Below are 25,069 nucleotides of genomic sequence, written 5' to 3' on the forward strand. Positions count from 1 at the left end.
AGCTTATTCGGTTAAGTGCATCAGTTTCCAAGGAAAGGTCGCAAGTACAAAGGCTGGTAGCTTCATTTATGTTTTGATATTTTTTGAGCGGCATCTATAAATAAAAGCATGTTAGGGTATTTTTTTCCTTTCAACTTCTTTTTCAACATTGAAATTGATTAAGAACGATTTGCAAAATCAAATGAACAATGAGTTTTTATGTAATTGTCTAGTGTTTTATATTAAAAAAAATATTTAGTATTATTTCTAATGAGGTTGTTGAGTACATTTTAAAAAATAAAATTTCACTTACTATTCTTGAGTTGTTTTATTAATATGATTCTAACTATATTTAATATGATGATGTTATAGTAAATTATTATTTGTCCACTCTTTAAAATTATGACACCACTTATAAAAAATCTTGTTTACGTTACTGAGCTCGTAAATCATACATAAGATATAAATCGCACTAGACAAATCTGATGCGACGAGTTTTTAATTAGAAAGCTGCTAGTGAGGAAAATTGATCACAAGCGATAATAGTACATTGAAATGTGAGATGTGACAAAAATCTAGCACAAATGGAGCAAAATTTAAGTTACACGACAACTGTATTGCATTCGAACAACTATGATTGGTTCCTTATCAAAGAGACAGCTAACTTCATCTTATTTCTTTCTCATTTTTCTTCAAGTCAATGTTATCAAGATAATGCACAAAAACTCTTTCTTTCTTTTTTCAATTTCAAGTCTCTGTTTTAATAATTATAAGCCATCTTCTTTTAGAAAGGAAAATAAACCAACAAATTTAACCAATTAAACACGCTTCTAATCTTTTAGATAAGCACAAATTAAAAAGGTAACTAATTATAATTAACGTAATAAATTTTGCAGGAATTAGAGTCCTAATAGGACTAGAAGTCCTTTATCCTTTTTTATTTCCCGTTAGATTGTATCGGTTGTTACAATTCTATACTATATAAGACTGTCTTCCCTTTTTCTTTTACTTATTATTATTATTATTTATTTATTTTACAAATGGCAGAAGCGGGGAGATCTAGAGAAAATGATGAACGTCACGACACAGATAATGTTGCATGTTGTGTTTTCAATCCAAGTGAGAATATCGAAGACGATTGCTACGTTGCTGGTTGGCTCTTTCTAGGATGTTTATATTTAATCTTTGGGTTTTGCATGTTGATTGCATTTATCATAGCACGTGTTTGTGGTATAAAGGTCCCTCTTAAGGATGATTTAACTTTTGTACTCTTTGTGGGTTATGTGTGTTCTGGTTTACTTTCGTGCTTCGTGTTTATAATATGTGATCAATATAACTTCCCATGGTTATCAAGATTAGCTAGACGTATTTTTCGGAATAAAGAAGCAATGCCAGTCCAGATATATCCAACACCTCTCTGGTATGTGACGAAGTTAGAAATTTATCAAAGAGTATTTCATTATAACATTATTTTTCTCCTTGAAGCATTATTGGCTACATTCATAGCCGTTTTCATGTTGGTAGTGTGATTTCATATTCTTATTTTTTTTTTCAATCATAAGGTGGGAGTGACCCCTGTGGAGGATAAGATGTAAGAGATGTGAGAAGCGAGGCTAAGATGGTTCAGACATGTTAAAGAGGAGAAGCACAGATGCCTCTGTTAGGAGGTATGAGAGGTTGACCTTGGGTATGAGAAAGTGCATAGGTAGGCCAAAGAAGTCTTGGGGAAAGGTGATTAGGCAGGACATGGCGCAGCTAAAACTTACTGTGGACACAACCCTAGGTAGTCGAGCGTTCCCCTTTGTCTTCCTTAGTTCGATAATATTAGTGTTAGTATGATATTTTTTTATCCTTAGATTTCTATTACTATCTATCACCAGAGGCGGATATAGGATTTAGATGTTACAGGTGCCATATTACTTTGAACATAGACATGATTTTAGTTATATAGTCCGAATAAAGTATATTTATAAGGTCCAAATAGAGAAAATATTTAGTTTTCCCTTGAATTATTTGTCTTTCGATTTATACAGGCATAATTATGACAACTAGACGAAATAAGGGGTTTCGTTCTAACGGGAGAGAAGATTCTTGGGAAAAGAAAATTAATCCTTTTTACTTATATATATAGTGGATGTATTTTGCAAAATGTTGGTGGACTTTTTATCCTTTAAAATAAATTTCATATTGAATAAAATTATCATTATTTTTTTTTAATAATTAGAATTTTAAGATTAACTAAAAGTATAGTTATTAAATCTTTTTTATTTGAGTAGAAAGTCCTAACTTTAAGTCCCAATAAGCTTATATAAATAATTTTCTTATTTAAACTATGTAACATAATTATAGTACCTTTTATGGTAATTTTCCTAATATTTATATTAATTCTAAGAGAATATAATATAAATTGATAATAACGATCATGAACTACCGTGATACTCCGACTAATAAATATGAAGGAATCCTTATTAACTCAAATTAAAATTAAACAAAGAAAGGAAACAGTGAAGTGTAGTTTAGGTTACTTTCGTAATTGTAGTCAAATTATTGTCTATCTGATGCAACAAGCCAAAACATCACAAAATTGTAACAACGATGGTTCGATCCCTCGCCTTAAGAATGACACTGTGACCTTCTGTGTCACAACCCGGAATTTTCACCATCGGGACCGTGATGGCACCTAACATTTCATTTGCTAGGCAAGCCAACGTTAGAGTTTTATTAAGCTAAACCTTGTTCAATTCAGTCAACAACAACAATAAATTAAGATGAAATACAGCGAATGCGGAATAATATAAAGACTTTAATATTTACAACCACCAGGATCTGGAGTCACAATCCACGAGCTGCTAAGATTTTTACAAACAGAGTCTGAAGAAGGGAAAATACACAGTTTTGAAGTAGAAAAACAGTAAAAGATAAAACTGAGAAAAGACTCCAGGGTCTGCGGACGCCAGCAGATCTACCTTGGGTCTCCTGATAGCAATCTGACAGCTAATCTCTCAATCAGCCAGAGCCGGTACCAAAATCTGCATAGAAAGTGCAGAGTACAGTATTAGTATAACCGACCCCATGTACTGGTAAGTATAGAGCCTAACTTTGACGAATTAGTGACGAGGCTAAGACAAGATACCTACAAATTAAATATGTACAATTTAACAGTATATATACAAATAACAGTAATGAAGAGCTAGACAGCTAATATCGAGAGGGGAAAACATGCTGAGGGGAATATGAGATAAAGAAATACAGTAGAATAATAACTTGAACAGTCAATATACTATGAACCAATATAAATAAGTGAACACAGCAAACAGAAAATGCATGGCATTACCCTTCGTGTTTTTACTCTCATCCTCACCATGAAATTAATAGAAACGGCACGGCATCATCCTTCGTGCATTAACTCTCATGCACGACATCACCCTTCGTGCATTATACTCACAATATGGTACGGTATCACCCTTCGTGCATTAACACTCTCAACCTCACATAAAGTCAATAGAAACGGCACGATATCACCCTTCGTGCGTTAATACTCTCCCTTACCTTAATGCAATGAACAAATATCAACACGGAGGTGAAATAACAAGTATAAGCCTTACTTTCACATTTGCTTCCACAATATCAACTTCAACCTCGAAATCAATATTCAATTAACACCAAAAGATTTGTAAGCATGATAAAAGCGATCAATTTAACAATTCTAATCTACACATGGATAACATGAACAAAGGAGACTATATTTGCAAGATACCAAACCCCACACACATGCTTTAACCCAACTACAACGCATAAGTGCTCGTCACCTCACATATACGTTGTTCCCAATAATTAAACAAGTAGAAAATAGGCAAACAATTCATATTTTCTCAATCAAGGTTAACCATGACACTTACTTCGCTCCAATGTTCCAAACTCAAAGCTCAACTACAGCTTTTCCTTTCACACAAGCCTCCGAACCGATAGAATCTAGCAAATTACCAACCAAATAATTCAATTTAAGCCTGAGTAACTACCCACGATTGTAAAGAATTCAATTTAGGCTATTTTTGAAAAAGTCAACACCCGGGCCCGCTTGGTCCAAACCCGAAATTCGGACCAAAACACGATTACACATTCACCCCCGAGCCCCGTTATGTGATTTGCTTTGGAATCCGGCCTCAATTTGAGGTCTAAATCCCCAAATTACTAAATCCCTAATTTCTACCCAAAAACCCCCAATTCCACCATGAAAACTTTAGATTTTAGGTTGAATCTTAGGAAAAAGTAGTGGAAGATTGAAAGAAATTAGTTTAAGATCACTTACCAATGATTTGGGGAAGAAAGGTTCTTTGAAAAATCACCTCTTGTGTTTCTAGGTTTGAAATTTTGAAGAATGAATCAAAAATCCCGTCTAAGTCATCTTTTGTTTAGCTGCATGTATCGCATTTGCGACCTGGGATTCGCAAATGCGAACACACAAGTGCGACATTTTCTTCGCAAATGCGAAAGGGGTCCTAGTCCTGTAGTCATCGCAAATGCGAACAAGTGTTCGCAAATGTGAACAGGAGAAGATCGCAAATGCGACCAATACTTCGCAAATGCGAAGGTCCGCGCCCCAGCCCACTTTTGGGACCAAAATACGAACCCGTTATCCAAAAAGTCAAACTTTGGTCAAATATTTCAAATTCATTAAGCCTTTAACTTCCAAATTTCGACAAAGTCCGATATCTCGTGCTAGGGACTTTCGAATTCGATTACGGGCATATGCCCAAGTCCCAAATCACAGTACGGACCTATCGGGATCATAAAACATGAATCCGGGTCCGTTTACTAAAACTATTGACCGAAGTTAACTCAAATGAAATTTTAGGGAAAAATTCATAATTTTTATAGTTTTTAACATACAAGCTTTCCAGAAATATGCCCGAACTGTGCACGCAAATCAAGAAAGGCTAAAACATAATTTTTAAGGCTTCGGATCACATAATTAGGTTTCAAAATACGAGATGACCTATCAGGTCATCACATTCTCCATCTCTAAAACAACCGTTCGTCCTCGAACGGACATAGAAAAGTACCTGAACTGTTGAATATGTGGGGATATCTACTCCGCATGTCCGAATCGGACTACCAAGTAGCTTCATCGACGGGCTGGCCTCTCCACTGCACTCGGACTGAAGGATAACTCTTTGACCTCAACTAATGAACCTGCCGGACTAGAATGGCCACCGGCTCCTCCTCATAAGTCAAATCCTTGTCCAACTGGACAGAGCTGAAATCTAACACATGGGACGAATCACTGTGATACTTCCGGAGCATGGACACATGGAACACCGGATGAACTACTGATAACCCCGGAGGCAACGCAAGCCTGTAAGCCACATCTCCCACTCTCTCGAGAATCTCAAAAGGTCCGATATACCTAGGGCTCAGCTAGCCCTTCTTTCCAAACCTCATGACACCCCTTCATGGGTGATACCCGGAGCAACACTTTCTTACCGACCATGAATGCAACATCACGAACTCTATGGTCGGCATAACTCTTCTGCCTGGACTGAGCTATGCGAAGTCGATCCTGAATTATCTTGACCTTATCCAAGTCATCCTGCACTAGATCCGTACCCAACAACCGAGCCTCTCCCGGCTCAAACCACCAAACTGGCGACCGACACCGCCTATTGTATAATGCCTCATAGGGAGCCATCTAAATGCTCGACTGGTAGCTGTTGTTATAGGCAAACTCTACAAGGGGTAAGAACTGATCCCACGATCCTCCAAAGTCTATAACACATGCGCAGAGCATATCCTCCAATATCTGAATAGTCAGACTGTCCGTCCATCTGAGGATGAAACGTTGTGCTCAACTCAACCCGCGTGCCCAACTCACGCTGTACTGCCCTCCAGAAGTGCGAGGTGAACTGCATACCTTAATCAGAAATAATAGACACGGTCACACCGTGAAGACGGACGATCTCGTGGATATAAATCTCTGCCAACCGCTCCGAAGAATAGGTAACTGCCACATGAATGAAATGCGTTGACTTAGTCAGCCTGTCTACAATGACCCAAGTGGCATAGAACTTCCTCTGAGTCTATGGGAGTCCAACAACAAAATCCATAGTGATACGCTCCCACTACCACTCAGGAATCTCTATCTTCTGAAGCAAACCACCGGGTCTCTGATGCTCATACTTCACTTGCTGATAATTTAGGCACTGAGCTACATAAGCAACTATATCCTTCTACATCCTGCTCCACTAATAATGCTGTCGCAAGTCCTGATACATCTTTGCGGTGCCCGGATGAATAGAATACCGGGAACTGTGGGCCTCCTCAAGAATCAACTCACGAAGTCCATCCACATTAGGCACACAAACACGACCCTGCATCCTCACAACTCCGTCATCTCCAACACCTTCTTGGTACCAACGTGCCGCACTTTGTCCTTAAGGACCAACCAATGAGGGTCGTCATACTGTCGATCTTTGATGCTCTCAAATAAAGAAGACCGAGCGACTCTGCAAGCTAGAACACGATTAGGCTCTGAAATATCCAACCTCACAAACTGGTTGGCCAAAGTCTGAACATCTGATGCAAGCGGCCTCTCACCGACCGAAATGAACGCAAGGCTGCCCATATTCACTGCCTTTCTACTCAATGCGCCAGCCACTACATTGGCCTTCCCGGGATGATACAAGATGGTGATATCATAGTCTTTTAATAGCTCCAACCACATTCTCTGCCTCAAATTGAGATCCTTTTGCTTGAACAAATACAGAAGGCTCTGATGATCAGTGAAAACTTCACACGACACGCCATAAAGATAGTGCCTCCAAATCTTCAGTGCATGAACAATTGCTGCCAACTCTAAGTCATGGACATGGTAATTCTTCTCATGAACCTTCAACTGCCGTGACGCATATGCGATCACCCTGCCCTCCTGCATCAATACCGCACCGAGCCCAACACGGGATGCATCACAATATACCATGTAAGATTTCGAACCTATGGGCAACACCAACACCGATGTTGTAGTCAAAGCAGTCTGGAGCTTCTGAAAGCTCGCCTCACACTCGTCTGACCATCTGAACTGGGCACCCTTCTGGGTTAACCTGGTCAACAGGGATTTTATAGATGAGAACCTCTCCACAAATCGATGGTTATAGCCCGCCATACCCAAGAAACTTCTGATCTCCGTGGCTGAAGTGGGTCTAGGCCAGTTCTTAACTGCCTCAATCTTCTTAGGATATACATTAATGCCCTCTGCTGAAACAACGTGCCCCAAGAAAGCGACTGAATCCAACCAAAACTCATACTATGAAAACTTGGCATATAACTGGCTGTCTCTCAAAGTCTGAAGCATAACCCTAAGATGCTTCTCATGCTCTTCTCGACTGCGAGAGTAGATTAAGATATCGTCAATAAACACAATCACAAAGGAGTCCAAATAAGGCTTGAACACTCGGTTAATCAAATCCATGAATGCTGCTGAGGCATTTGTCAACCCAAAGGACATCACTAGAAACTCATAATGCCCGTACCAAGTCTAAAAAGCTGTCTTAGGGACATCGGATGCCCTAATCCTCAACTGATGATAACCAGACCTCAAATCAATCTTTGAAAACACCTTGGCACCCTGAAGCTGATCAAATAAATCATCAATCATCGGCAATGGATACTTGTTCTTGATGGTGACTTTATTCATCTGCCGATAATCTATGCACATCCTCATCGATCTATCATTCTTCTTCACAAATAACACAGGCGCACCCCAGGACGGGACACTAGGTCTAATGAAGCCATTATCAAGCAAATCTTGCAATTGTTCCTTCAATTCTTTCAACTCTGGCGGGGCCATACGGTATGGCAGAATGGAAATGGGATGAGTACATAGAGCTAAATCAATACAGAAATCAATATTCCTGTCGGGTGGCATCCCTGACAGGTACAAGAAATACCTCTGGAAACTCACGAACAACTGGCACGAAATCCATGGAAGGAACCTTTGAACTAGAATCACAAACATAAGCCAGATAAGCTAAACACCCCTTCTCGACCATATGCCGAGCCTTCATATAAGAGATAACCCTGCTGGTAGAATGGACATGAGTCCCTCTCTACTCTAATAGAGATAACCCCTGCAAGGCTAAGGTTACCGTCTTGGCGTGACAGTCAAATATAGCGTGATAAGGTGACAGCCAATCCATACCCAGTATAATATCAAAATCAACTATATCGAGAAGTAGAAGATATACACTAGTCTCAAGACTCCCAATAGTGACCACACACAAATGATAAACACAGTCTACAACAATAGCATCCCCCACAGGTGTGGACACATATACAGGGGCACTAAAAGAATCAAGAGGCACAACCAAATATGAAGCAAAATAAGATGACACATAGGAGTAAGTAGATCCCGGATAAAACAGAACTGAAGCATCTCTACTGCAAACTGAAATAGTACCTGTAATAACGGCATCAGATGACTCAGCCTCAGGCCTGACTAGAAAAGCATAGCATCGGGGCTGGGCCCTACCACTCTGAACTACATCTCTAGGACGGTCCCTGGCTGGCTGGTCTCCACCTCTAGCGGCCTGACCTCCACCTCTAATAGTCGGACCACCACCTCTTGCTGCCTGACCCCTACCTCTAGCTGGCTGAGCGGGCGGTGCAGCACTCAGTGCTGGGACCATGGTACGAGAACCCTGATGCTGTGAACTGCTAGATGTACAAGGGCGAAATCTAGCAATGTGCCTCGGATCATCATAAGTATAACAAAACCTCGGTTGCTGTGATTGATGGCCGTGATACTGACCCCTGTCGACCTAGGTAACCACCCTGAAAACTCTGGAGCGGAGGTGCACTGATAGGAGCTGGTGGTGCACTGTAGGATAGCTGATCAACATAAGGCATATAAGAGCTACGAGCACCTGGAGCACCGTGGGATGCCTGGAGTGCTGAATGAAACGGCTTGGGAGGATGGCCTCTACCAAAAGTACCCCTGCCTCCAGATGAGGCACCGCTGAACCCTCCGGAATGACGAGGTCTCTTGTCAGATCCTTGACTTCCTTGAGCAAGAACCACTTCGACTCGCCTGGCGACATTGGTCGCCTCCTGAAAAGAAATCTCACTCCCAGTCTCCTTAGCCATCTGCAATCTGATAGGCTGAGAAAGTCCCTCAATAAACCTCCTCACCCTCTCTCTCTTAGTAGGAAGTAGAAGAAGAGCATGATGGGCCAAATCTACAAAATGGGTCTCATACTGAGTAACAGTCATACTGCCCTGCTGAAGATGCTCGAACTGACAGCGATGCTCCTCTCTCAATGTAATAGGGAAAAACTTCTCCAGGAAGAGCTGAGAGAACTGGACCCAAGTAAGAGCAGGCAACCCCGCTGGTCTGGTCAACAAATAATCTCTCCACCATTTCTTGGCAGAACCAGTCATCTGAAATGCAGCAAAATTGACCCCATTGGTCTCCACTATACCCATGTTCAGTAGAACCTCATGACAGCTGTCAAGATACTCCTTGGGGTCTTCTAAAGATGCACCACTGAAGTGAACTGGAAAGATCTTGATGAACTTGTCCAATCAACACAAAGCCTCAGAAGACATAGCAGGCTACTCACCGGCATGTGCCGCAACAATCGGCTGAACTACTCTAACTGGCTGAGCTGCTGGAGTCTGATACTGGGGAGCCATCTGCTCCAGAGTGTGAGTAGCAGGAGTCTGTGCTCCTCCGCCAGCCTGAGAGAGGGCTGGTGCCATGGAAAATAGGCCAGTCTGGGCCACACTCTCCATAAGGCCCACCAAACGGACCAAATCGTCCTGAAGTACTGGGGTGGCAATGAAACCCTCCGGAACCTGAGCTTGCCCGACAGGAACAATCTGGGCTGGAGCCTCCTCCCCAAACTCTACTTGAGGCTCCACTATTGGGGCTGCTTCTGGGGCTCTAGGCTGAGCCTTACCCCTACCTCGGCCTCTGACACGGCCTCGGCCTCAACCTCTATCCCTCGTAGGAGCTGCCACTGGAGGCTCTGGCTACTGCTCAGCTGAAGAAGCGGTACATGTTCTTGCCATCTACGAGAGAATAATAGCAGAAGAGTCCAATAAGTATTAAGAAAACAAAATAGCACGACAGAGAAGAATAAAAGTGAAATTTGTTCCTAAACTTTATAACTTCTGGGAGATAAGTACGGACTTCTCCGTACCGATCCCCCAGACTCTACTAAGCTCGCTCGTGAGTCATGATACCTAGGCAACCTAGTACTCTGCTACCAACATGTCACGACCCGAAATTCCCACCGTCGGGACCGTGATTGCGCCTAACATTCCACTTGCTAGGCAAGCCAACGTTAGAGTTTTATTAAGCTAAACCTTGTTCAATTCAGTCAACAACAACAATATATTAAGATGAAATACAGTGAATGCGGAATAATATAAAGACTTCAACATTTACAACCACCCGGATCTGAAGTCACAATCCACGAGCTACTAAGATTTCTACAAACATAGTCTAAAGAAGGGAAAATACACTATTTTGAAGTAGAAAACAGTAAAAGATAAAACTGAGAAGAGACTCCAGGGTCTGCGGACGCTAGCAGATCTACCTTGGGTCTTCTGATAGCAATCCGACAGCTAATCTCTCAATCAGCCAGAGCCGATACAAAAATCTGTAGAGAAAGTGCAGAGTGCAGTATCAGTATAACCGACCCCATGTACTGGTAAGTGTCGAGCCTAACCTCGATGAAATAGTAACGAGGCTAAGACAAGACACCTACAAATCAAACCTGTACAATTTAACAATATATATATATAAAAATAGCATTAATGAAGAGCTAGACAGGTAATATCAGGAAGGGAAATATGTTGAGGGGAATACGAGATAAAGAAATATAGTGGAATAATAACTTGAATAGTCAATATACTATGAACCAATATAAACAAGTGAACACAGTAAAGGAAAAATGCATGGCATCACCTTTCGTGCTTTTACTCTCATCCTCACCGTGAAATTAATAGAAACGACACGGCATAACCCTTCGTGCATTAACTCTCATAACATGGCACGGCATCACCCTTCGTGCATTACACTCACAATATAGCACGACATCACCCTTCGTGCATTAACACTCTCAACCTCAGATAAAGTCAGTAGAAACGACACGACATCACCCTTCGTGCATTAACACTCTCCCTTACCATAATGCAATGAATAAATATCAACAGGGAGGTGAAATAACAAGTATAAGCCTTACTTTCATATTTTGTTCCACAATGTCAACCTCAACCTCGAAATCAATAGTCAATTAACTCCAAAATATTCGTAAGCATGATAAAAGCGATCGATTTAACAATACTAGTCTAAACATGGATAACATGAACAAAGGAGACTATATTTGCAAGATACCAAACCCCACCCGTATGTTTTAACCCAACTACAACGCATAAGTACTCGTCACCTCATATATATGTTGTTCCCAATAATTAAACAAGTAGCAAATAGGCAAACAATTCATATTCCCTCAATCAAGGTTAGCCACGACACTTACCTCGCTCCAATGTCCCAAACTCAAAGCTCAACCATATCTTTTCTTTTCACATAAGCCTCCGAACCGATAGAATCTAGCAGATTACCAACCAAACAAATCAATTTAAGTCTTAGGAACAACCCACGATTGTAAAGAATTCAATTTAGGCCATTTTTGATAAAGTCAACACTCGTGCCCGCTTGGTCCAAACCCAAAATTCGGACCAAAACCCGATTACCCATTCACCCCCGAACCCCGTTATGTGATTTGTTTTGGAATTCGACCCCAATTTGAGGTCTAAATCCCCAAATTACTAAATCTCTAATTTCTACCCAAAAACCCCCAATTTCACCATGAAAACTTTAGATTTTAGGTTGAATCTTAGGAAAAAGTAGTGGAAGATTGAAAGAAATTAGTTAAAGATCACTTACCAATGATTTGGGGAAGAAAAGTTCTTTAGAAAATCGCCTCTTGTGTTTCTAGGTTTGAAAATTTGAAGAATGAATCAAAAATCCCGTCTAAGTCATCTTTTGTTCAGCTGCAGGTATCGCATTTGCGACCTGGGGTTCGCAAATGCGAACCCCCAAGTGCGACATTTTCTTCGCAAATGCGAAAGGGGTCCTAGGCCTGCAATCATCGTAAATGCGAACAAGTGTTCGCAAATGCAAACAGGAGAGGATCGCAAATGCGACCAATACTTCGCAAATGCGAAGTTCCACCCCCAACCCACTGCTCGCAAATGCGATGGTTTCTTCGCAAATGGGAGGCTCGCATTTGTGAGATCTGCATGTCTAATGCACACCAGCCATGATTTCTAAGTTCAATTCACTCTGTAACCTATCCGAAACTCACCCGAGCCCTCAGGGCTACAAACCAACTATGCACACAAGTCTAAAAATATCATACGGACTTGCTCGCACGATCAAATCGCCAAAATAACACCTAGAATTACGAATTGAACACCAAATCAAATAATATTTTCAAGAAAACTTTGAAACTCCTATTTTCACAATCGGACGTCCGAATCACGTCAAACCAACTCCGTTTTTCATCAAATTTCACAGACAAGTTATAAATATTGTATTGGACCTATACCGGGTCCCGGGACCAAAATACAGATCCCTTATCCAAAAAGTCAAACTTTGGTCAAACATTTCAAATTCATTAAGCCTTTAACTTCCAAATTTTGGCAAAGTCCGATATCTCGGGATAGGGACTTCCGAATTCGATTTCGGGCATACGCCCAAGTCCCAAATCACAATACGGACCCACAGTGATCGTCAAAACACAAATCCGGGTCCTTTTACTAAAAATATTGACCGAAATTAATTCAAATAAAGTTTTAGGCAAAAATTCATAATTTTCACAGTTTTTAACATAAAAACTTTCCGAAAATACGTCCAGACTGCGCACGCAAATCGAGAAAGACTACAACATAATTTTTAAGTCTTCGAATCACAGAATTAGGTTTCAAAACATGAGATGACCTATCGGGTCATCACATTCTGCCACGGGCACCTTAGTGACTTTTGTTACTCCGAGTGGCAACCGTTTTATTTAGCTGATTTCAGGCATATAAATACATATATACATATAATTTCTACCGAGGCTTGCGGGTGATGTACCACGCCCTCGGGCCTTAATAGATCCGCCCCTGCTTTAAGCTGAAAATATATCGAAAACAATCTCTCTGCTCTCTTAGGGGGAATCCACTAAGTTGTTATTGTTGATAATTGGTATACAAGTATTTTGTTGTTTTGTTTCAAGTCTGTTATTCTTATTTTCAACTATAATATAGTGTTTTTTTCTTCATGACATTGTCTAGTGCAATGTGCTTAATTCTTGATCGCCGGCAAATAGTTGAGAATTTCATGGTTTAAACTGAAATGCCGTCCAATAAGGATAGCTTGTTTTTTGTTATTCATAAAAGAACTTTAAGAGATGCGAATTACATTAATTTACTTATATCTTAAGGTGAAATGGTTAATGTATGAACTTAATCAAATATACCAGAAAGCAGGTGTGCAAGCCAATGAGTTTAATCTTGAAGCAAATATTTGAATATGTTAAAAAACTAGTATGTAATTACTGACATGTATACAAGATATGCAGATTGCTTTTATAGAATAAATTTTAACAGATTACATATACCATCAGTTGCAAATTATATGATGCAAATGTACGTCACTCTATTTTCCGACAAAGAAAAAATAATTGTTATTGAAATAACACTCTAGCTATCATATTGAATGCTAGTAATTTAAATAGCATTTAATTGATTAAAGCATCATAATAGTACTACATAAAAATCCACTTGCCGAAAATGAAAAAGAGCACACCAAAAATACTAATACTATTACACAATTTAAAACAGCAATGAAAACAACAATGAGAGCAACCGGCCACTAGGGTAAAGGATAAAAACTTTGGAAAATTTCCAATACCCTTTTAGTTAACAATATATGCTAGTACATTGTTAAGATGCTAGTTCTTCAATTTTTCTAAGCAGGTCAGAAAGGCTCTCATCGTTATCAACACTGCACTCCAAATATGCAAGTGCCTTGATCTGGCAAGCAAGTGCATATCCCTGTCACATAAAACAAACACGTTAACTAATAATTTTCACAAAAAATCAATCTTGAAAGATTAAATAAAATAATTGAACCAAAAGAGTTTTACCCGATCCCTACTAACAAAATACAAGTTTTGCTGGTTATTTAGCCTGTCATTCCATGTACCTGTGCACGGACATAACTTTTTTAAAGTCAAAAGAACACAATTTTTACATTTCAAAGCAATTTATTTTAAGATCATGCTTTTAATATTATATCAATTTTACCGAGCTCTCTCCCAACCAAAATAATAGGAACTTCTGGAGCATGATTTCTCAAAAATTGTGTCCACTGCAAAAGACAAAAAAAAACATTATTAACCCTACAACCCACTTGAGATCAGTTATATAAGAAAGAGAATATTTAATATTACTTACAGTTGGGTTCACTCTGTTAAAGCTATTCTCATCAACCAGAGAGAAATATAAAATGACAAAGTCAGCGGGAGGAAATTTCCAAATTCCTGCGGCAATTGATATTTCCTTTCATTTCAATCATATTGAAATTCACCTCCCTTGTGTCACCTTCTCTTCTTACATTAATGCTCCACATATCAAATGCTTTGGTAATATTTGGGGTCTGCAAGTTGAAAAACAAAGTGTTACAAATAATTATGATATAATAATTTTTTGACTAGATAAAAAAATATCACTTCCTTTGTTTCAAAACATTTGTCTGAGTTTGACTAAATACAAACTTTAATAAAGAAGAAAAGATTTTCGATATATATATGTGATCTTAAATAAGTACTACCATTATACAACTCACAGCAGTGACCTTATCTTTGGATTGGCGAAATGTTCTTTTTGCAAAACAAGCAAAAGCTAAGAGTAATGGAATTATTGAGAAATTGAACTCAAGGACCTTTCCCTTGCAACCGTCCTTTGCACATGCAGCCCTGGCCACCAACTCACAAAATCTAAGGAGAACTTGCAAAATACCAGCAGCAACTCTAATCTTGTCCACTGTTGACAAAAGTTTAACAGTTACCCAAATGTCTCTGCAACAGTTGCACTGTGTAACATAGCCACACCAACGGTTGCCAGAGTCCCTTTCCCTCCTGCCTTGCATTGGTAAATTGTTCCTCACATTCAGGTGAATGTCAAGTGCGAGACAAATCATAGCCCCAGCAGAAGTTGCCAAAGTTACAGCAGCATGCATGTATTAACATAACTTTGTTGGTATGTGGAAACTGAGAGCGCATTCTCACAAAGGCCTCTGCGCCTACAGTTAACACAAACAAGACCTCTGAACTAACATTTGCCCACTTGATTTTCAGAAGAACTGCTGCATGAAGTAAAACATAATAAGCAATCGGAACAAGTGTAAGAAGAGATAATAACCAAAGAGTGTTTTGATCAGATTGGTGTTGCGGTTGCATTTCAGTTTTTACCAAGCAGCTATAAATGAGAGAACACATTTTTTCCAATAAGAAAGCAAGAGATAAGTGTGAGTAATGAAATATTTGTAAACAGACCACTCTTTGTTATATAGAAATATACAGAACAGTACATACAATCTTAATTTCCTAATGAGGAAAAACTATAAAGCTGAACATACCTCTGCAGTTCTGCTACTAACCATAGAGATCGACTTCCTTGTTTGTGTATTTGACCATACTTTATTTATTTTTAGACCCTCTCCCTAATTTGTCCTATTCCAATTTCCAACCCCTCATCTCCTTTCCTATATCTTTTTATTGTTTTTTTTTCCTTGACAGATTCAAAACAATGAAGATTAGGGTTTTGAATTTGAATATAGTAGAAACTAAAATTATGGTAGTAACATTAAAAGCAGAAAAAAAAGGAGAAATGCAGCAAACTTTCATCAAAAGGGAAATCTTATTTATTTTTTTATGATGTAGGGATTTTTTTTGGCAGACATTCTTTCAGAAAATTTAAATTTTTACTAGAAATGGTAGAGCAGATTCTATTGATAGATGAAGCAAAGTTTTAGAGTTTCATCAAATTGAAAAGAATAAAAATACAGGGTGTAAATCAATTTTAATTTTAACAATAATTTTAGAGAGGAAACAAGTTTAAGGGCTGGCTATGATTGCACATATTACTATATTACTTTACTACACTAATTTATAGAAGAAGTAAGGTTGAAGGAATATCTTTACCCCAGGATTAGTTCATTATTTACTACAGTTACCATCATATAAAAGCAACGTTTGAGCCATTTTGCAAAGGAAAATAATCAACTCTCCTTTGTTTCAACATTTGTTTACGTGTCTCTAACAGGAAAAGCCACGTGGTTTTATGATCGGACTCACCACAAATATAGTACCTTGAGAGAAGCCACGTTTGAAATAAATAAATAAGCCACGTTTCTTTGTACCATTGTTTTGAATATTATCTTTGCTTAAATCAAGCACATTGCATTAGACATTGGCATTGTTTTGAACATTGCGAAAATAATATTTATTATTGGAAAAAAAAATAATAGACATTAAAATTGGAGGTAGACTTTAATTTTAAAAGCAAAATTCGAGTATCAAAATGACTTTTACCCTATGTTACAATGGAAAGGAAGAGAAATTTAATCAAAAATTTCTTTAGCTGGATAGTAACAAATTCTTTAAGTTAATGAATTTGTAAAGGAACATAAACAACAAATGTGAATAACTATATATATATATATATATCTTGCTCAATTTAGCATAAAGTAGTACTGCTACTGCCTGAAAAAACAAAGTCTGATAATAACAGAGACCCAAAAACGAAAACAATTCAGTTTCCCTTTTCTTCTCTAAAACAACTCTCATCTCCTTTTATATATGTTTTGTTTTGTCCTTGAAAATGCTACATTGCATTTAATGTAAAGATGGCTCAAGAGTCAAGAAATGATGTTAAGTCAACATATATTATTATAAATGGAAAAGAAGCAGTTTTCTTATAAAAGTAGACTTCAGTAATCAATCGATTCTGAACATGAAAAATTTGTCCGACTTTTGCAAATTGTAACGAAGATATCAAGAGGAGTTTGCTGGGTTTTCTTTTTGCGAAATTAATGAGCCATTTTCTCCAACTGTTATACGGTTAAAAGTGATCCTCGATCATAAAGATCGATCGAGGATGGCATCTCAGTCAAGTGGTATCTTCATTGAGAACCCGAACGAATTCCGAGATGGGGGCATCGAGCTCGGGCGTCCGAATTGACCAAGGTAACATCGACCGATACAGGTCCCGAACATCGATGCCCGAAAGTGATCACCAAGCTCGAAGCCAAGGCCGAGGTTCCGATCCGACACCGAGTTCGAGTCGGTATCTAGCTCACAGACAAAAAGCTGTTACAACCGCACCAAAGGAGAGAATCTTGGCGGGAATTAAGGAGGAGACATACCATCATGGGTCCTCCACTAGAAATATTATTCCACTATGTTGCTATAGATAAAGTAGTGATCCTTGGCTATAAAAGGCAAGATAGATTGTAATAGAAGACATCCTCCCTGGGATTAAGAATTCATTGTGTTTATCTTTCTAAAGCTCACCAAGTATCTTTGTTCATCATTTTCTATTTTGCATCATAAATACGTGTATTGTTATCTTCAGATCAAAGGAATCTACTTACCCTTAGAACCATACATAAATTCAACGTTATCCGATTTTTCGGGTAAACAGTTTGGCGCCCACCGTGGGGCTAAGGATAACAAGTGATTATTTGATACAAATATACAGTACACTCCAGCTTACAACTTCATACCAGCAATGGCTCTGCCAATCGACCTCGAAGCCGGCCTTCAGGATGAAACCAACAACTTGGTGCCCGTGGCCGAAAGGCTACCCAACAACGGCAACGAGGCTCGAATCGAGGAACCCGAAATTCGAGCCGAAGTACCAGTAGATATCAATTCACGAATAGCTCTAGAAGCGAATCAGCGTTCCGAGCAGGAAAGAAGCGTTCAGGGTGGCGCTCGACCCATAGCCCGAGACACCCACAGCACGAGGGAAATCGGGGTCAGCTTGCGTATGATTTTCGAAATGCTACAAGCCCAACAAGTAGCGATAGCTCAGTTGCATAGCCAAACTTATATACAAAGTAATCCAAACTCCAATCCACTTCTTCGAGAAGTAAACCCCAGAACGGAGTCCGACACAGTGAAATCGAACGAGCGAGAATCAGGAACCGCTCCTGAAATTGTTAAACTGCTCGAGGAACTCACAAAACGAGTCGAAGCCAACGACAAAAAATTCGAAACATATGATGCTAGGATCGATCAGATCCCGGGGGCTCCGCCCATGATGAAAGGGCTGGATTTGAAGAAATTCATACAAAAGCCTTTTCCATCGAGCGCGGCCCCGAAATCGATCCCAAAAAAGTTTTGTATGCCCGTAATTCCCAAATATAATAGTACGACCGATCCTAACGAACATCTCACCTCCTATACATGTGCCATCAAAGGCAACGATTTGGAAGACGATGAGATCGAGTCCGTATTATTGAAAAGTTCGGAGAGACCCTCGAAAAAGGAGCAATGATCTGGTATCACAACTTGCCACCAAATTCTATCGATTCTTTTGCCATGTTAGCAGATTCGTTCGTAAAAGCACATGCTGGTGCCATAAAGGTCGCAACGAGGAAATCGGATCTATTCAAAGAAAACAAAGGGGTGACGAAATACTGAGGGAATTCGTATCCCGGTTTCAAATGGAACGCATGGATTTGCCACCAGTCACAAACGACTGGGCCGTACAAGCTTTCACCCAAGGGTTGAACGGACTGAGTTCGACAACATCACATCGGCTGAAACAAAGCTTGATCGAATACCCTGCAATAACTTGGGCGGATATACACAATCGGTATCAATCGAAAATCAGGGTCGAAGATGATCAATTGGGATTTCCGTATGAACCCACGCGTCAGAATCGCGCAACCACTAAAATTCTGAAGGAAACCAATAGAGAACAAAGGTCAAACAGAGACCGATACCAGCCGTACGTCACAGATCGGGTGAACCACGGTTCGGCACATGAGACAGTTAGGAATAACCGCAGGTATGATCGGGGGCAAAATTCTCGGGGACTTATGAGCAAGAGAGGCTTTGATAAATATGCCGATCCTATAGAAGTTCCTCGATTATCGGAATATAACTTCAACATCGATGCATCCGCCATCGTATCGGCTATCGAACGCATCAAAGATACCAGATGGCCTCGACCCATGCAGACCGATCCGGCCCAAAGGAATCCCAATCAAATATGCGAGTATCATGGCACCCATGGTCACAAAACGGAAGAATGCAGACAATTAAGAGAGGAAGTAGCCCGCTTGTTTAACAAAGGGCACCTTAGGGAATTTTTGAGTGATAGGGCGAAGAACCATTTTAAAAACAAGGACTTCGGCAAGCAAAACGAAGAAGAAGAAGAACCACAGCACATCATTCACATGATCATCGGCGGCGTCGATACCCCTCAGGGACCTATGCTCAAACGCACTAAAATGTCGATTGTGAGGGAAAAGCGATCTCGAATTCAAGATTACACTCCCTCAGGGACTTTATCGTTCAATGATGAAGATGCAGAGGGAATCATCCAACCCCATAACGATGCACTGGTAATATCCGTACTCATGAATAAAATTAAAATTAAGCGTGTGTTAATTGATCCAGGTAGCTCGGCCAATATCATCAGATCGAAGGTCGTAAAACAGCTCGGCCTACAAAACCGGGTCGTATCCGCAACTTTGGTTTTAAACGGATTCAATATGGCATGCGAAACCACCAAAGGCGAGATAACCGTACCGATAAACGTTGCCGGAACAATTCAGGAAACAAAGTTTCAGGTGATCGAAGACGATATGAGATATAACGCCCTTTTTGGAAGGCCGTGGATCCACAACATGAGAGCTGTACCTTCGACCCTACACCAGGTCCTCAAATTCCCAACACCGACAGGTGTCAAAATAGTGTACGGAGAACAACCAGCCGCAAAGGAAATGTTCTCCATCGAGGAAGCAAAACCAACATCGTCGTCTTCGCCGATGAATGGATCGGGTTCAAAAGGAGGCACAGTCAAAGACCGGAACGCCAAATAGCAACCAAAGACATCGGCCTCGACCCAGCCAGATAAGCAGAGCATCGAAGAAGATTATGATCAGTGGATCCCTCGATCCTCCGTGACCCCCGATGACTCCAATGCCACCAAATCAACTATTGGGGAATTGGAGCAAATCATTTTGATCGAACACTGGCCTGAATGAAAGGTATACCAGGGAAGGGGTTTGAGCTCCGAACTCAGGAAGCAAATCATCCAATTTCTTATCGATAACATCGATTGCTTTGCTTGGTCCCATTTAGATATAACAGGAATCCCGCCGGACATAACGACACATCGACTAAGTGTGTCCCCTAGATTCAGACCGGTGAAGCAAAAAAGAAGACCCCAATCGGAGGTGAAGCACGCATTCATAAAAGATGAGGTAACTAAACTGCTCAAAATAGGATCCATTAGAGAGGTAAAATACCCCGAATGGTTGTCCAATGTGGTCGTAGTGCCTAAAAAGGGAAACAAACTTAGAATGTGTATAGACTACAAGGACTTGAACAAAGCATGCCCCAAAGATTCTTATCCACTGCCCAACATCGATCACTTGATCGATGCCACGGCCGGCCACGAGATCCTTACTTTTCTCGATGCCTATTCCGGGTATAATCAAATCCAGATAAACCCGGAAGACCAGGAAAAGACTTCTTTTGTGACCAGATATGGAACATATTGTTATAACGTAATGCCCTTCGGGCTAAAAAATACAGATAGCCCCCTCGGCAAGGTTTTTTGAGGCAACCATCGATCGTGTTGCGCTTTTAAAACAGTATCCGAGGCTTTCGACCCTTAGCCCGAACGGCCTCGAATACTGGGGGGGCACCAGGCCCTCAAATACATCGAGTTCAGATGCAACAAAGTCTTCTCACAACAATAGAGGAAAAATTATAAGAGCCAAAATGGTCAAAATGAACCATGCTCATATAGATTGCCCCAAAACATATGTACAATGACTTGAGATTTATTATGCAACCAGCCTACGGGCATATCGAGTTATCTCGAGATCGAAATAAACACTCGAATATTAAGCCTACGGGCTACTTCTATATCGAGTTCGAAATACTCAGTCGACCGTTGAGCCTATGGGCTACTTCAACATTGAGTTCGAAATAATCACTCGAATATTAAGCCTACGGGCTTCCACATTGTCTCGAGTTCGAAATAATCACTCGAATATTAAGCCTACGGGCTACCACATTATCTCGAGTTCGAAATAAACACTCGAATATTAAGCCCACGGGCTACTTCTATATCGAGTTCGAAATACTCAGTCGACCGTTGAGCCTACGGGCTATTTCAACATCGAGTTCGAAATAATCACTCGAATATTAAGCCTACGGGCTTCCACATTATCTCGAGTTCGAAATAATCACTAGAATATTAAGCCTACGGGCTACCACATTATCTCGAGTTTGAAATAAACACTCGAATATTAAGCCCACGGGCTACTTCTATATCGAGTTCGAAATACTCAGTCAACCGTTGAGCCTACGGGCTACTTCAACATCGAGTTCAAAATAATCACTCGAATATTAAGCCTACGGGCTTCCACATTATCTCGAGTTCGAAATAATCACTCGAATATTAAACCTACGGGCTACCACATTATCTCGAGTTCGAAATAAACACTCGAATATTAAGCCCACGGGCTACTTCTATATCGAGTTTGAAATAAACACTCAAATGTTAAAGCCTACGGGCTGCCGAGTTCGAACAAGGACCCAATCGAGTTTGAAACATTGAAAAAGCTACATTTACTCAGAGTTTACGCTAACCACCACATTATCATCAACTCACCAAGCAAAACGTCACTCCAAATCTGATCGATCAAAATCGACCTTATTATATATATATATATATATACAAAATTGCCTACGTAATTAATTTACAGATATGGAGAATTAAACTCTAAGCTTCTGGGTCGGGGTCTTCCCCACCCTCGGACCCGCTTTTGCTACCATCATCGTTATCATCGTCATCATCATCAGAAGCCAAGGCTTCAGCTTTCGCTTCCGAGAAGAAAAAGTCACAAAGGAAGGTGAAAGAGGGGACAACACCAAAACTCTGGTATAAGCGGCACTAAAGCAACGAAGTAGAGAAAATAATCAAAGGGAATTTGGGAAAAGAGGAAGCACAAAGGTGGAAAACATTATATGGGAAAACTATTTATAAGGCATGGCGATTCGTTTCTAGCGGTGGCCGACCACCGACTGACACACATTAAATGCCTCGATAAAACCAAATCGATGGGACAGCTATCACGCACGTCATAGTCAAAGTTGATAGAAATGTCATCATTGATTTGGTCGAACCTTAGGGAAATCACATCGTTTCTCGTCATCTCCTTTCCAAGAAACGAGGGGGCTATCTGTATACGGTTAAAACCGATCCTCGATCATGAAGATCAATCGAGGATGGCATCTCAGTCAAGGGGTGTCTTCATGGAGAACCCGAACGAATTCCGAGATGGGGGCGTCGAGCTCGGGGCGTCCGAATCGACCGATACAGATCCCGAACATCGATGCCCGAAAGTGATCACCAAGCTCGAAGCCAAGGCCGAGGTTCCGATCCGACACCGAGCTCGAGTCGCTATCGAGCTCACAGACAAAAAGCTGTTACAACCGCACCAAAGGAGAGAATCTTGGCGGGAATTAAGGAGGAGACACACCATCATGGGTCCTCCACTAGTAATATTATTCCATTATGTTGCTATAGATAAAGTAGTGATCCTTGACTATAAAAGGCAAGATAGATTGTAATAGAAGACATCCTCCCTGGGATTAAGAATTCATTGTGTTTATCTTTCTAAAGCTCACTAAGTATCTTTGTTCATCATTTTCTATTTTGCATCATAAATACATGTATTGTTATCTTCAGATCAAAGGAATTTACTTACCCTTAGAACCATACATAAATTCAACGTTATCCGATTTTTCGGGTAAACAAACTGTTTTTTATTACTTTTCTATACTTAACCTTTGGAACTCTAAAAGTTAGGTTTTAATTTTCTCAAAGCATTTATGCCTTTTGTTTTCCCTTTTTAGCTCCCAAAGAACAGTTATGGAATAACTACTTAGTTAAACTGGTGTGGGATGGCCAATGTTTGAACCGCTAATTGAAAAATAGTAGTGTTTGTAAAGTCATTAAAAAATAATTACCATTTAATGCGAAAATAAAATTTAGATAAAAATAACCTTAGCTGGAACAAGGTAAAAGTTTAGTATAATATACTGGATTATGGAACTTCTACGTATAAAACTTGGGTGAAGTACACAAACAGTCATTCTTAGGACCCCTATTTAAGGATAGGTCAATACTTATTTTGTCCTGAAAATTTGGACTAAAAATCTTAATTTCAGGACAAATCAAGATATTTTTTGTATTTAAAAATTAAACTAAAAAATTAAAATTCAGGATATATTGGCTAATATCTAAATAACAACCCTTTAGAGTGGCTACCTAATTTCATTTTTATATAAAATTTCAACATATTATGAAATTCCAGCACATTATGTTGAAATTTCATATGTAAAAAATTCAAACTCCAGCATTATATGCTGGATTTATTCCAGATTTTAAATAAGAATATTTTTATTTGGATTTTATTTTTGCTTGATAAAGTGACAAAATTTTGATTAATTTTGAAACGATAGCTAATTTTCAATTAACAGTTGTAAATTAGGCTATTTCTAAACTTTGCCCTAATTACTTAGGAGAAAGAATAAAGAACTAAGGCCTTGTTTGTTAGACCCAATTGTGTCTAGCCCATTAGTGGGTTTTAGCACTGTTCGATATCCTATTAAAACCAAACCTTATCGTTATAGGAGTTTTATAGCTCTACTTATAAAAACCAAACTAATTATCCTTGTCTACTCATTTATCTTTGAGATTTTTACCTACCTATACTACATATGAAACTTATTTATCCTCTCTAATTAAGGTTTAACTTAATTACATGGGCATATACAACTTATCAATTATATACAAATTAGTATTAATGAGTATCCATTTATATGACGAATTAATGAATATCTCTATCACGACCCAAAAATCACTAGTCGTGATGATACCTAACTCGACCCGCTAGGTAAGTCAACTAACTCAATACAATCCAAATGAAATTATAGGAAAATAGTGAAGAATTATCTAGACATTTACAATTTAACCCAAGAACTGGTAGTACGAATCATGAGCTTCTAAGACTTGGAATTTACAAAGATGATACAAATAATTATACGATCTATTTGAAAGTTACATAAACAGATTAATAAAATCTAAAGCTACCAAGGACAAGTGGCAGCTATATCCGGAATGCACGAACATCTTCAGGGTCAGCTCCCGACATCACCAGCAGCTCCGCTCCAAAAATCTGCACGTAAGGTGCAGAAGTGTAGTATGAGTACAACCGACCCCATGTACCCAGTAAGTATTTTGTCTAACCTCGTCGAAGTAGTAACAAGGCTTTTTAGTTAAAAGATGTTCACTGATAAAATCTGTACTGTAAACTAGCAATAGAACTATACTACCGTATAACAAAATAGAGTACACGAAACGAAAGTACAAAGCAATCACGAAGTACTAGAAGAGATCACAATTCAACAGTTTCCAATATCTCGACCAATATTTTCCTTAGAGCAAAAACCAATAAACCACAATAGTCACCCCATAACTTTCATAGCGGGAGGAATATACTCTGATATCAAGTCAATTGCACGGCAACACCCTTCGTGCATTTATCTTATCCTCACCAAATATGCGTAAAACAGTACCAACCGGATGGAAGAAATGCTGATAACAATAATGACAAAGTAGAAAATACTCAAGTAGCAATAATGAACGAGGTTATACATAAGGGCATCAGTAATACACTAGGCGAAAAGCATAGGGATAATGACAACAAATAGGAAAAGGAATA

General features: G+C 39.5%; 1 long non-coding RNA gene across 1 annotated transcript; it reads right to left on the reverse strand.

Moving 5' to 3' along the window:
- Positions 1-13,804: 13,804 nt before the first annotated feature.
- On the reverse strand, positions 13,805-14,680 carry LOC142177635 (uncharacterized). Its single transcript, XR_012706198.1, has 4 exons — positions 14,485-14,680; positions 14,335-14,398; positions 14,175-14,233; positions 13,805-14,082 (listed from the first exon to the last, which is right to left on the reverse strand). It is a non-coding gene; the product is annotated as an uncharacterized LOC142177635 (long non-coding RNA).
- Positions 14,681-25,069: the final 10,389 nt, after the last annotated feature.

Source organism: Nicotiana tabacum, chromosome 23 (genome assembly GCF_000715075.1).
Source record: "Nicotiana tabacum cultivar K326 chromosome 23, ASM71507v2, whole genome shotgun sequence".
Lineage (NCBI taxonomy): Eukaryota > Viridiplantae > Streptophyta > Magnoliopsida > Solanales > Solanaceae > Nicotiana > Nicotiana tabacum.